The sequence below is a fragment of the Echinops telfairi genome, unplaced genomic scaffold, assembly GCF_000313985.2.
Source record: "Echinops telfairi isolate 266 unplaced genomic scaffold, ASM31398v2 ScPeMD7_6;HRSCAF=24_1, whole genome shotgun sequence".
Classification (NCBI taxonomy): Eukaryota; Metazoa; Chordata; class Mammalia; order Afrosoricida; family Tenrecidae; genus Echinops; species Echinops telfairi.
In genome coordinates this window covers 14,225,925-14,235,879 of record NW_022103903.1, presented here as the reverse complement: position 1 = coordinate 14,235,879, position 9,955 = coordinate 14,225,925, and the positions used below count along the sequence as shown (strand labels likewise).

At 40.3% G+C, this 9,955-nt stretch overlaps 1 pseudogene; it reads left to right on the top strand.

The window, feature by feature from the left end:
• The first annotated feature begins 5,265 nt into the window (after positions 1-5,265).
• LOC101663310 lies at positions 5,266-5,529 on the top strand (annotated as a pseudogene).
• The last annotated feature ends 4,426 nt before the right edge of the window (positions 5,530-9,955 follow it).

Below are 9,955 nucleotides of genomic sequence, written 5' to 3'. Positions count from 1 at the left end.
GCCTATTTTTGTCAATTCTATAATGAGTTTTCATTACTTTCAGCCCACTCCTGACTATCACCTCCTACTGCCTCTTTATACATCCTATCTATTTGAGGTGCTAATACACAAATAAATAAAAATATCACGGGGCTGGCCAATTTCCATTGTGTTCAGAAATGGAGTATTTCTGAAATCACTGTCTGAAATGGAACAGCTTTAAAGGAAACAAAATAGTTTGGAAAGGGGAATCAACAAAACTTTTGTTCTTCTAGCACTGTCAGAGCTTGGAGCGGATATGAAGCCCTGAATTAAAGTGATGCTAAAGGAACTAAAATTGCGTTATTTTTTCTATCACCTCTTTCATTGTTCATTGCTCCCTTTCTGCTTTGGAAGATTATACTCCAAATGTCTTGTCAACTTTTAAATTGCTTCATTGTCTTTGAATAGGTCACTTAATAGCGAATGTGGAAGGAACATTCTCTGTGTCAGCTGATGTGCTGCGCACTCTACATGCATTTGTTCTTGTGTTTCTCACAAAACTGTTTGAGTTAGATTTTAAGACCGTGCTTACTTAGAGAAGAAACGGAGATTTAAAGAGTTAGAATATGAACATCATCTAGATAACTCTTCATGAAGCTGGAATAAAACAAACGTACCTGTAAGTATTTTTCTCAAACTGAAAGTTTTCAGCAACAGCAGAGAAACCTGGAGGCCTCCTGCTAGGAGCAGCTATGGAAGGCCGGTCGGATTAAAGAGAATAGAAAACCTCATTACTTTTATTTTTAAAAAATTTTTTATGATGAAACAAGAATAGATCGCTTTTTCCTTCACTGGGTGGAAGAAGAAATACATATATTTGAGGTAGTTAGTTTATTGTGCCAGCCTGGTGGATAAACACAGGTGGGATTAACTGAAGGGCAGAGAGATAAATGTCTTGGTGAGCCTCGCCTTTTTTGTCTCTCACTCTTTGATCATCGGACCAGTGGGCGGCTGCCTTGCTTGTTCTGTGCCTCCATTTGCAAGCTACACTACCTGTGGGACACCTAACCTGTGGACTGTGTCGCTGTAATTTGAGGTTCCTTCAAAAGACCTGCTTCACCACACAATTGGAATTTACATCTCTTGAGCTGGGGACTGACTGTTGGTGACCTGCCTTGCTGTTTGCTGCCACTGCCGGGAGAATCCGAATCTCTCTACAGGGGCGGCCCTCAAGACTTGAAGGACTGCCAGTGTCTCACAACTCTCTAACACATTTGAATTGTACTGAGCCATTTGTACTGTTTCATCATTTAACTGTTTATTTCTTGTGTTATATATCTAACTATCTGTATAACTGCTTTATAATTTAACTGTTTACTTCTTGTTATATCCATCCATCTATCTATCTATCTATCTATCTATCTATCTATCTATCTATCTATCTATCTATCTATCTATCTATCTAAAATTATTAGCAACCTGTTTTGTCTCTCTAGAGAACCCTGTCTAACACAATATTTAAAACAAAACGTCTTACAAACTTTATCATATGATGCTACTAATAAACATTTCTTAATACCAATTCTCATAATGCTGCTAATTAAATTATTTTCAAATGCATTTGTAATTTCTAGTGTGTTGTGAACCAATTGTTAGAGGGAGTTATTTTATAATTGTAGTTACGTCCATGCAACATTAGCAGATTTCAATTTGAATCATTTGTGGATTACTTTTACCAAACATGGATTCAAATGTTTTTTTTACATTTTTTACATCTTAATAATCTTAATAGCTAAAAAAAAATAATAATCTTAATAGCTTCTCTGTTTAAAGCAACCATTGTCAGATTGTATACATTTAGGGCTGAAACCAATGATGTCAGAGTGCCTTCTACCTTCTCCAAGGAGGGGTGTTTGTGAGATCTAATTCCTGGGTATAAATACCCTTCATCTGCCAGCACATTGCAGGCTATTCTCAGTGAAAAGTTACCTTCCAAAAATCAAATGAGGATTTGAGAGATTGCCTACATTTAACCAAGAGAGTGGCTGTGCAAATGTGAAAATGCAGTTGAGCCTCTGCAGCATTTGAGATTCATAGAAGGTCATGTAGTTCAATTCTCAAATGATTATTGAGCAAAACCAGAGGCTTTGCAGGTCCAGCATTAGTTGGTATTAGTTGTTACTGGAGATGATAAAAAAGAGTTGACTGGGTCCTCCTTGAATCCAGCTCCCATCCCGTTCATTCATTCTTCCCCTCTTCCCAGGCTCGGTAAATTTCTCCCCTACAATTGGTTAAGGAGAAGTTTCTCATACATTTTTCCCCCTCCCAAAAATAAATGATAAAATTAAACAGGCACCCACAGGAGGATCAGGGCTTGTTTCATAGGGAAATAAGGATTGTAGTTAAATATATTTTAATTTTCTGGTGTTTCCTTTCTTGTTTCTCATTAGTCTATCTGATGCTTCAGTCAAATATCTTTTGTGGGATTGATGACTTTGGGTCCCTGGTGTCTGTATTTTGCTCCCTCTCCCACTTTCATATGGAAATAAAACTCTCATCACACAAAGTATGACTTCACATTGTCCTGTTTCTTTGACTTTTTCTCTGGTTTGACTCATTTCCACACCACTCTATTTTAATGAGTGTTTCCTAGGGACTAAAATAGCAGTCTGGCTAGTATACAGTCTTATCTTGTCAGCCCCAAATAATGAATTTATTAAGGGGTGTTTATACATTTCACTTAAAATTTCTAGGGTATATTTTCCAACTCTTTACTTACAGCCGGGATGGCAGAAAGTGGTGTCCAGTTGGCTGTCATCTTGTCTTGTTTGTTCTTTAGGTAAGGACAGACCAACTCTGAGAGCAAGAAGGAAGGACAGCAAACCTGTGAGAGCCGGCACCTGGTGAAGGCAGGAATCTTTCCACTAGTAGATGGTGACAGAAAGTAGTCAGCCTGCAACCCATCCGAGGCAGCCAACGTGTGAGGCCCGGAAAAACACGCTGTCCTGTTGCATTCTGGCTCTCAGAGGCTTCACTGCACTTATTTTGGGCTACCCACAACATTTTGAGTTTTTCTGTAATTTTGAATCAGTTATTTGGAACGTGCTTAAGAAATGAAAGTTTGGTTCAGGTACAAATATTTTGTGACAAGAATTTGGAGCTGAAAGTTCATATTTTATGATGAGACAGGTGGTGCTTGTTGGGAGGTGCTATCGAGTCAGTTCTAACCCCCAGCCACCGCATGTGCAGAATGAAGCACTGCCCTCCTCAATCTTGTTCTTCCGCTTGAGCGCGTTGTTGCAGCCACAGGGGCTGTCCATCCCCGGAGGACTGCCCTCTCTTTTGAGGCCCCTCCACTTTACCAAACACAAGGTCCTTCTCCAGAGATTTAGCCCTCCTGGCAACATCTCCAAAATATCTGAGACAACACCTCACCAGCCTTGCCTTTAAGGGGCATCCTGGCTGTATTTCTTCCAAGATAAATTAGGTTCTTTGGACCGTCCATTGTACTTTCAAGATTTCTCTCCAGCCCCATAATGCAAATGCATTGATTCTTCTTCAGTCTTCCTTGTTCAAGGTCTACCTCCCACATGCATAGGAGAAAGTAATTGAATACATCATGGCTTGGGTCAAGTGCATTTATTCCTCAAAGTAACATCCTTGTTTTTATTTGTTTCTTTTAACATTTTGAAGAGGTTTTACGCAGGCAGCAGATTTATCTAATGCAATGTGTCATTCGATCTCTTGATGGCTGCTTCCATGAGCATTGATTGTGCATCCAAGCAAGACAAAATCCTTGACAACTTCCATCTTTTCTCAGCTTATCATGATGTTACCTATTGATCCAGTTGTGAGCATTTTTTGATGAGCTACACACTCGGAGAAAAAGACCTAGTAAAAAGGGGTTCTGATGGATCCTGTCATTAAGCTGTGTGCAGGACAACACAAAGCAAGTGCTCATCAGGATGAGAGACGCAGCTTACACAGAGTGGATGTCAGTGGAAATCCTGGTGAGGCAGACACGGTTTTCTGCATAACATTGCATGAAGGAAATCATCCCATATGATTTCATGATTGTCACAGGCAAGGCTGTAGAAGGAACTGAGGTAGAGGATTGAGGAAGCACTATGATTAGAATATGAGCATAATCACAGATTGTAGGTTATTGGTTCTGAGGTTTTACTACCTGTCCACTTGGTGGATATTATTCATAGTGACCAGGATCCCAACCTTTACCTTTAGTTAGATGAGCAGTTTTCAACCTGTGGGTCGTGACCCCTTTGTGGGGGGTCGAACAACCCTTTCACAGGGGTCTCCCGACTCATAACAGTAGCAAAATTACAGTTCTGAAGTAGCAATGAAAATAATTTTATAGGCGATACTGGGAAGGTGGAGGGTGGGTGAGGTGGAAAGGGGGAACCAATTACAAGGATCTACATATAACTTTCTCCCTGGGGGTGGACAACAGAAAAGTGGGTGAAGGGAGATGTCAGACAGTGTAAGATATGACAAAATAATAAAAATGTATTAGTTATCAAGGGTTCATGAGGGAGGGGGGAAGGAGGGGAAAAATGAGGAGCTGATGCCAGGGGCTTAGGTGGAGAACAAATGTTTTGAGAATGATGAGGGCAATGAATGTACAAATGAGCTTGATGCAACGGATGTATGTATGGATTGTGATAAGAGCTGTATGAGCCCCCAGTAAAATGATTTAAAAAAAATAACAAAACAAAACAAATAAAATAATTTTTTGGTTGGGGGTGGGTGGATGGGGGGTCACCACAACATGAACCATCTTAAAGGGTCACAGCATTAGGAAGGTTGAGAATCCCTGAGTTACATAACATGTCTGATTTCAGGAAAGGCCCAGGCAAGTACCTCAGAGTCCCAGACTCTGAATTTACTTTCAACCATGTCTTCCAGAGGGCAAACTGTCCCTCCCTGGGCTTGCTCTCAACTTGTCTAGGCACTAGCACACGGCTCCCTTGGTGGTCAGCAAGTATTGAGGAAATGACATGAAGAACTCAAAGGCTATCTGAAAGCATGACAAACCTCAGGACGGAGTTAGGGCTCCCACCGAGGAGCATGGTCTTTCACAAACCAAGGGCTGTAGAATTTAAACTGTAATGCAAATGCAGACAAACAAACAAAACGTCTGTTTTTGTTTAGGTAATTAGAAATTATCAGGAAAATGTTTTTAAAAATCACACTTGAAAAGAATCTACGGTTGGCCAGTCTGCTCTTCAGAGGCACTTCCTTGTCGATTCCTTGAGAGCTCTCTGGAATCCTTGCCACCCCGCCAGCATGTCTCAGGCCGAGTTTGACAAAGCTGCTGAAGAAGTTAATCACCTCAAGACCAAACCAGCTGATGATGAAACGCTGTTCATCTGCAGCTGCTTCAAACAAGCTACCGTGGGCGACATAAACACAGAATGACCTGGGCTGTTGGACTTCAGAGGCAAGGCCAAGTGGGATACCTGGAATGGACTGAAAGGGACCTGTAAGGAAGGTGCCATGAAAGCTTACAAAGACAAGGTGGAAGAGCTAAAGAGAAAGTGTGGAGTATAAAAAGGGGCTGGATGTGGATGCCAGCCCAGCCTCTGATCCTCTGAGATGCCCTGTTCTTTTTAATATTGCGGTTGAAGTTAAGTAATGAACGTAACCAGTTAACCCAGACCCTCAAGCTGTCCAAGATAAGACTTTCCTTATGAGCAACAAAAGGTTACTAACTTTATTTGTAGATCAATTAAAAGTGAATTTCCTACTCCCACACAAAAAAGAGAAGAGAATCTACAGTTTTATGGAAGAGTATTCAATAAAAGACAAACTAAACCATCAAGCAGGTAAACTCTCCCCACCCCATATTTAAATTTGGTGCAATAGAGCATTAAGCCTTATTTTTGTGTTTTCTTCCCATGACAGCACCATAGCTTCCCACAGCAACACCCACACAAGGCTTATTGCCTCTCAAGGGAATGCTTTACTGCACTAAAATAAAAAAACAGGGACAAAAAATTACCAACTTCATCATCAGGTCTATCACTCCTCTATCAGTTTGTCTTTCTATATTAGCTTCATGCTATTGTAATGCTGGACGCTATCCCACTAGTATTTCAAATACCAGCAGGGTCACAGCAGTGAGTACTTTTCAGGAGAGCTTCCAGTCTAAGAAGGGATTCAACCAATGGAACAGGCTGTTTTCTCCTAAGGCTTATTCACTTTAAAAACGTAGAAATATAACCTAAGAACCTTGTCAGAGATAGTGCCAGAAGATGAGCCCCTTACATTGGAAGATGCTCAAAATATAATTGAAAATTCTTTACAGCAGATTTGCCTGATGTAATACATCCTTTGATTTCCTAATTGCTGATTCCATGGGTGTTGATTGTGGATCCAAGTAGAATTACTTTATTGTCAACTTCAATATTTTTCCCACCAACACAATGCTGTTATTGGGTCAGTTTAGGGATATTTGTGTTCTTTACATTGAGGTATAGTCCACAGTAAAGTCTGTCATCTTAATAGTCAGGGCTTCAAGTCTTCTCCGTTTCTACAAGAAAACTTCTTCCATTTGCATTTTGCTGATTGTTAATGAGTGTTCCTGCAAGTCTGATGCTGAGTTCATTTTCATACTATCAGCTTCTCAGGGTATGGCTAAGTATGCAGTTGAATGAATATGAAAGAATTAGTCCATGTGCACTGAAGACAAATGTGTGCATAAGCAAATGTGGCAAAGAAAGATGATGATGCCCGACTATCAAAAAGTATAGCATACGGGGTCTTAAAGGCTTGAAGGTAATCAAGTGGCCATCAAGCTCAGAAGCAACAAAGCCCACATGGAAGAAGCACACCAGCCTATGCAACCACGAGGTGTCGAAGGGATCAGGTGCAAGGCATCATCAGAACAAAAAATCTTACCATAGTGAACGATGGGGGGAGTGCGGAGTGGAGATCCAAAGCCCATGAGTAGGCCACTGGAGATCCCCTTGCAGAGGGGTCTCGGGGAGGAGATGAGCCAGTCAGGGTGCTATGTAGCGATGATGAGAAATGCAACTTTCCTCTAGTTCCTAAATGTTTCCTCCCCGCTCCCCCTACCATGACTCGAATTTGATCTTGCAAGTCTGGCTAGACCAGAGGAGGTACACTGGTACAGATAGGAACTGAAAATCCAGGGAATCCAGGACGGATGAGCCCTATAGGACCAGCAGTGTGAGTGGCAAAACAGGGAGGGTAAAGGGAGAATGGGTAGGAAAGAGGGAACCGATTACATGGAACTGTGTGTGACCTCCTCCCTATGGGACAGACAACCGAAAAGTGGGTGAAGGGAGACGTCGGACAGGGCAAGATATGACAAAATACCCATTTATAAACTATCAAGGGCTCATGAGGGAGTGGGGAGCGGGGAGGGAGGGGAAAAATGAGGACCTAATGTTGGGGGTTTAAGTGGAGAGAAAATATTTTGAGAAAAACGATGTACAAATGCGCTTTGCACAATTGATGTGTGTTTGGATTGGAATAACAGTTGTATGAGCCCCTAATAAAATGTTAAAAAAAAAAATTCAACTACGTGAAAATTAAGGAACATATGCTTGACATCTGTAAATAATAAAAACATACTTGCGTACCAGGGCATCAATAATTTGGCACATCTGGTAGGTAAGTATTTGTTGATCTTAAATATTCCATATCAATTTTTAGTAGCTTTATTGAGAAATATTTCACATATTGTAAAAAATACCCATTAAAAGTATTTTCTTTTTATAAAAAAAAAAAAAAGAATTAGTCCATGTGATTGTCTCGGGTGTAATCTTTAAGGACAAGATGGATTGACATAGTGGTTGAGAGCCTAGGCAAGATTGTTAGGCTCAAACATAGGAATGACTGTGATATGGAGTAGGACTACGCAATGCTTTGTCCTGCTGTGTATGTGGGTGCCATAAACCAGACCTGATTAGAAAACATCTCATAACATCAATGTTTATGGAAGCAGTTCACCAATCCTTTGTTCAACAGAGATAGTGAATATGATTGGCCCATCAACTTTTAGGTTTGTAGCTAATCACACACTACTTGTGCCACCTAACCTTCTTTGTTAGTAGTACAATGTTTAAGGAACGGCTAACATCAGTTGTCAACCACACTAAAACAACAAGCCTCCATGTTAACAATTCACTTTAGATCTTTGTAGTTGCACAATGGTTAAACATTCAGGTACTAATCAATGAGGCTGGTATTTCAAACCAAGCAGCTGCCTCATGGGAGAAAGAATGCAACCACACAGCCCCTCCCCTATGGAAGTTCAACTCTTGATAACAATGGAATTTATTGTTTTTGTCATTGCTGTTTTCAGATCTATATAAAGTCCACACTATAATACACACTGTGTTAGTCTGGGTACTTTAGAGAAACAAATCCACAGAAACTCATGTATGAGAGTTGTATATAAAGGTTAAGTGTGCATCAAGAAAACATCCCAATCCAGTGCTGCCCAAGCCCACAAGTCCAACATTAACCCATATGTCCAACACCAATCCACAAAGTCCTCTTCCATCTCACAAAATACACATTATGATGCTGACTGCAGGAGGAAAGCCAAGTCAGTGAACATGTAAGCATCTTAGTGTTGTCAGGGTGCTCCAGCAATCAGGGCTGCATCGGGGTAGGTCCATGTGGCTTCTCCTTGGGGATGTCTTGCAGGAAGTGAGCCTTGCCAGCTGAATCAGGGAATTGGCTAAGGCAGCTTCACCCTGGTGCGACCATCACAAAGCAAGAGACCCGAGAACTAGAAAGGTGAGTCTCACCGAGCCATTTATCCCTCCGCCCTTCAATTAACCCCACATGTATTTATCGGTCAGGTTGGCACAATACACTAACTACCTCACACAGTCTTTACACAAATTTGTTAAAGAAATTTGGTGATAACTTGATTTAAATATAATTTTAACTTTTGTCTGGGTATCCTTTTTATCTTCCAGTTATTTACTTTATTAGATGAAAATCAGACTGGATTGGGATTGGTATTTGATCTGGATTATGGAGTATTTTCATTGTACCCTAGGTATTTGCCAGCCTTTTATTTTAGAATAAAGGGCCTGCTTTTGATATGCACACAGCCTAAAGACATAGGGAGTTTAATAGAATGAATTAGGCCATTCACTTATTGGTAATTAGTATTCTTTTCTCAGTTATATAATTTTCACAGTCAAAGGCTTTGTTAAATTAATTCCCTTTGTTCGTTCAAGCTTGTATTCCCTTCAAACATGCTCCCAGTAGTAAGGAAAGCTGCAAGAAAGAAATATGATATGTGATGTCAATGATAAGCCTTGCATTTTATTATACTATATTTCGTACACATAAAAACAAATACATCAATCCCAGAACACATATTGTTATAGTAGTCAGGCTCTTTAATCTGCAAGGAAGAGACACACAAGATCTACCTGTGACAAAAGGAACTCTTATTTAGAAACGCTTGCTGGGAAGTTCTTCCAAGGTTGGCATGTACTATCCCTCATGGGGACTAAAACCTCAACCCCATATTTTTTGGGACTGGAATAGGAGGCAAGCCAGCTTTGTTGCTCACAAATATGGAGCACCAGTATTAGATTGAGATTATTGGCCTCATGTTGTTCCTCCAGTGGGGTTGTCTGTCTAGTGCACTGACTATTGCTGCAATTGTTGTGACAGTAGGATGGAGATTAGTTTCACTCCATGTACCTGTGAAAGCATCCCGTGCAGGAAATAACTGCTTGTGGTCACTTTCATTAACCAGATACTGGGCTTTACAGTTATCTGAAGCTACAAGGATATCCCTCTAACATGTCCACTACAATATCATTTATCATTTAGTAAAGATCAGCTTCCTTATTTAAAGTTATCGATTAAGTTAATGACTTTTAAATTAGTTAGAAAAAGAGGTGGGGATGAAAGGATTCAGGAAAAATGGACTTATTTTGGATTACTAAAATTTAAGTATTTTCTAATTATGAGATTC